The sequence below is a fragment of the Neophocaena asiaeorientalis genome, unplaced genomic scaffold (assembly GCF_003031525.2).
Source record: "Neophocaena asiaeorientalis asiaeorientalis breed wild unplaced genomic scaffold, Neophocaena_asiaeorientalis_V1.1 scaffold62, whole genome shotgun sequence".
Lineage (NCBI taxonomy): Eukaryota > Metazoa > Chordata > Mammalia > Artiodactyla > Phocoenidae > Neophocaena > Neophocaena asiaeorientalis.
The window spans coordinates 965,415-970,384 of NW_020175191.1; the positions used below are offsets into that span (position 1 = coordinate 965,415).

Below are 4,970 nucleotides of genomic sequence, written 5' to 3' on the forward strand. Positions count from 1 at the left end.
GCATTCGGGGAGGAGAGGGTAACAGAGAGAGGAGAACCTTGGTCCTGCCTTCTCCAAGAATCTGCACACACACACACACACACACACACCGCGCACACACACCACGCACACACACCCCTCTTGCTCTGCTTGCTCTGTGGGTGTCCCTGCCTGGCAGAGGCCCCAGCACAAAGAGGATTAGAGAGATGAGCTAATCTGGTTTGTATCCCAGACATGGCCCCAGAAAGGGACCTTGTCTACCCTGATGTTTAAGAGGGTAAAGGAGTGAGGGGGGTCCTCCTTTTGGGGCCTGCTGGCTGACAGTATCCGAGACTCCTTCCCACTGAGGTCTGAAGGAGGCTGAAGTCCTAACTTCAGGGTAGAATTTAGAGAGCAGAGAGGCAGAACCCTCAGAAGACAAGGATGGACTATGCTACAAGAAAAAAGAGATAAAGACAGAAAGAGGCCCTGACGGAGGGAAGTAGATATCCACCTTGCTTGTTTTACCAGCGAGGAAACTGAGGCCAGGAGTGGGAAAGTGACTTACAGAGTCATGCAAATCATGTGTGGTTGAGCTGGGGAGAAAATACTCTGATTTCTTTCAGTCCAATGCACTTTGTACTGTGTTGGAGGGACTGCAGAAGAAGGTGTGAGACAGAGGGAAAGAGAAAGAGAGAAACAGACACAAAGAGAAACAAAGATACACACCGAGAAAAATATAGAGAGGAACACACACACACACCCAGAGTCAGAAAAGACACGGAGAGATGAAGTGAGTGAAAGAAGAATGAGAGACAGTCATACAGATTCATAGAGAGAAAGATGGAGAGACAGAGATACACACCAAGAGTCAAGGAGTGACAGAGATTGAAAGAGGGACAGAGGTTCCAACAGAGGAGGAAAGGCTGTCAGATACAGACACACAGAGAGACAAATGAAGACAGAAAGACAAACAACAAGAGGAATAGACACGGAATGACAGAAATATGAGCCAGAGACAGACCCAGAGAGGTGGAGACACGGAATAGAGAGAGGCAGAGTGAACCAAGGAAGGCAGAGTGGAGGGAGGCAGATAGTGGGCTCTGCAGATTGTTCCACTGGAAGCAAATCTCACTTGAGATTGTTCTGGGGCCTAAAACAGGTGGTGGGGAGAGAAAGAGAGCTCAGTGTGTAGCCTATCTGACATAGGCAGATTGTGAGGGGGGGCTGGGGGCAACGTGGGACCACCCTCCCTTGGGGTTAGGCTGGTCAGTGACCACCCAGGATCCCAGCAGCACACCCACTGGCCTCACACAGAACCTGGGCCACCCGCCCAGGATGGCTGTCAGCCCGCCCACCGCCTGGCTCCAGTCTGATTACAGCCAAAGTGCTAAAAGGCTCCAGACCCCCAGGCCCCGCCTCTACGGTCCCGCCTCTCCAGGCCTCCTCTTCCCCCTTCTCCCTTAGCTCTCGCTTTTCCTTTCTCCAGGCCCCATAGGGGAGCAGTCTACTCCCCTGTTTGGCCACTGGCTGGGAAGAAGAGGGTCTCTGTCTCTAGCCCTGCCTCACCAAGCCCCCTTCCCTGGTTTGGGGCTGGATGCTCCTTCCTCCAAAGCCCTCTTGGCCTGGCCTCTTTGAGACACGTTCCATGCCTCGCCTGGGAGCTCATAAATACCAAGGAGAGGCCGGGTCAGGCTGTGTACAAAGCATAGATCCCCACCCCATACGACTTAAAAGCCCCTGGGTTCTTCCCAATCTCCCTACTCTTCCCCAGACACCTGCCTGGGGTGGCTGGAGAGGAAGAAACAGGAGCGGGGGGCACTAGAGGCCTGGGTGAACCTGGCCCCATTTCAAATGAGACTTTTCTGGGTTTGCAAAGAAATCTCAGGAAAGGCGTCTCAGGGCCCCTTGTGCAAGCAGCAGGCTCAGGAATTCCTTGACTCCTATCCAAACCTCCCCCCAGCCCCTTCTCGGCCTTTCTCTCTGCTCGTTACCATCCACACCACCTCCCACCCACCGGGAAAGAGAGGTCATCTCCAAAGGGGCCTAGGGAAGGGGGGCCTATAAGGGGGGGTAGACCCGGGGGGAGTAAGAGCTGTTTACTCACACCCAAGCTCCCCTTAGCTCATCTCCACTCCCATCCAAGGGCCAGTAAAAATTCAAAATCATTCAGCCACACACAGATGAGAGTAGAGTGAAAAAAAGATGAATCTTAGCTCTGAGTGGCCCCATGGGGGAGCAGAGCATGAGGTGAGGTACAGGGGTAATGGAGACCCTTTTCTTTGGGGCACCCACTTTTGAGAGGGCAGGAGGCTGTGGTTCACCTTGAGGGAGGAGGAAGGTGTGCCTCTGACGGCTGGGTGGAAGTTGTCCTGCTGGCGGCCCCAGGGAGTCTAGAGGCCTGGGTGAAGGGGAGGTCTGCAGCAAACAGCAAAGCCTATCATCCCAGCCCTCAGATGGCTTTATTGTATTTGCATGAAAATGCCTTGGGGGCGAGACCCTTTCACTCCTTCTGTGTCATTTAGGATGCCCTGGCCAGCGCTGGGCACACAGCAGGACCGCGATAAGTGACCTGACTCCATGCAGGACCCTTCAGACCAGAACTTGACTCCCAAGTCTCCTCCCCCAGCTCCCATTTCGGGTGGAGTAGGGGTGGGGGATGGGAGGGAGAAGCAGGTCAGGCGCTAAGCCTGAGCCTCTGGCCTTGACCCTCTGCCTGGAAGCCCCACAACAGGCCCTTGCGTGAGGAGCCCAGCTCTCCAGTAGGGTCTAGGACCCCGAGACTGGAAGTTTATTTTGAGATTTGAAGTCCAAAGTGGCAGATCCCAGAAAACCTCTTCTCTGGCTCCGTATTTGTTCTCTAGTTAAGTGGTTGAGTGCAGCTCTTGCAGTCAGCTGGCTCCTGCAGCCTGGGCTTCCTCCTGTGCAGCTGGGGGCTCAGAGGGGAGCGGAAGAAGAAGGAGCAAAGCGCCATCCTGGGTTGTCTACTCTAGGGCAGAGGTAGCCTGTAAGCATTGGGGAAGAGTCTTGTTCCCTCACCCACTTCCCTCCCTCCTGCATCTGCTGATGTTTCTGGGGGCCCCCTTAGCTCAGCAACAGGCTTTAATAGTTGAGCATCTATGTTATGCCAAGACACCGTCCCACTTGACTATGAAGACAGCTGAAGCCAAACAAGGGGCCTCATAAGTGAGTTTGGGGCCCATGTGGGCGAGTCCACCCAAGGTTAGGGCTGATGTGATCATCTCTAGCTCCCCACCCTGCAACCTCAGGCCCAGATGTAGGAATAAACACAGGGCCAGAGTCACACCCAGGCCTGCGCACACAGGGGAGTCTGAGAGAGGCTGCCAGAGCTTGCAGAGCTTATAGACTGCTGCCCAGCATCAGGGTGGGGCTGGGCTGGGAGGAGGTGACAGAATGGTCCCAGGAAAGGGGCTTGGCCGGGAATGAGCCTGGGCCCATTCCTCCTTCACCTGCCCCTCTCAGGGAAGCTCAGTATAGAGTCTGCTTCTTTTAAGCAAACGGAAGGGCCAACTGGAGCCTCCCAGACTGAGAGAGAGAAGGGGAGGGGAAGGGGAAGGTTGGCAGGGAGGATATGGACAGCATGTGGACCCTGCCTGGCCTCTGTATTTGCCCCACTCACTCACTTCCATCCAACTCCAATCCAGCCCCCATTTTCTACCTCCCCTCTAAGGGTGGGCACCTTCTCTCCTGCATGACCTAGACTACCGCTGTTACCTATCTGGACTCCTCTCCTCCTCCCTAGCTCACTCTGCACACCAGCCCACTCCCAACTGAGGGCCTCTGTGCTGGCATCCTCTTCACCAAGAATCTACCTGGCTTGTTCTCTCGCTTCCTTCAAGTCTTTGCTTGAATGTCCTTAATGGGGCCTACCCTGATCGTCCTAGTTACAACTCCATTGTTTCCCACTGTACTTATCACTTTCTAATATGCTATATGTTTTACCTGTGATGTTTACTGTTTATTGTCTATCTTCTCCCAATATAAGTTAAACTCCACACAGGCAGAAATTGTTCATTCTGCTTTGTTCACTAATGTGCCTAGCACAGTCTGGAACATGGTAGGGAATAAATATTTGTTGAATGAATGAATTCACTTCGCCCCCTACTACAGAAAGTGAGATAAAGGGGTGAGAGATGTGGAGAGGGGATAAAGGTCTCTCTCAGCCCTTCTCCCTCATATCTGCCTTGGGGACGTCTGCGGCGAGCTGCGCCCTGTCGCTCACACTCCGGAGTGTCTAACAGAGACCCCCACCCCCAAGAACTGACAATGTCTGGGGTTGAAGGGGCTGGGCAGTTTCCAGGGCGTTGTTTACACCAGGGCTTTATAGTATAGATAAATCACGGGGAGAGGCACGAAAGACACCTGGGAATGAGAGGCTAGGCAAGAGAAACTGAGTCTGGAGAAGCGGTTGGGGCCGGACCCCAGCCGGACTCTGGAAGTTATAAGATGCAGGTTTTTTTAAAAAGAATTTTTAGGTCTCAGTAAGGGCCACCCTGCCTCCAGAAGCTCTACCTGCCGGCCTGGGAAGTGCGGACGGAAGAGGGGAATCAATTTCTACAGCCATAACCTTCCCCTTCCCAATTTACCACGCCCCCAGGGGGTTGGGGCGCTGGCGGAGGGAGGGAAGGGAGCAGTGGGAAAGAGGAAGGGTGGAAAGGCGAAGGAGAGAAATGGCTCCGGGGCTTCCACTCTCTCAGCAGGACCCCCACCCTGGCCTCTGGTTCGGGAAAGCTGCCCAGCTGTTTCTGATTCTTTCGTACTCGCAGCCCCGCCCGAAGGGGTGGGGGACCGAAGCATCGGGAAAGCTGGGAGAGAGTAGGCTCTGCCGAGCCCGGGCGGCCAAGGGCGGGGAGTCCGCGTCGGGTCCTCAGGTGTGCCGCTCCGCTTTGGCCATCGATTCCCGGTCCACAGGCCGGAGAGAAGCGTCGGGTCCGGGCAGGCGGGCGAGAGCTTTGTCTATAAACATTGTGTGCGGGGGCCTGGGGGTGGGG

General features: G+C 54.8%; 1 protein-coding gene across 1 annotated transcript in view; it reads left to right on the forward strand.

Moving 5' to 3' along the window:
• WNT2B (Wnt family member 2B) overlaps positions 1 to 4,970 on the forward strand; it is a 22,185-nt gene that overhangs the window by 1,015 nt on the left and 16,200 nt on the right. The gene's annotated exons all lie outside the window — the stretch shown is intronic.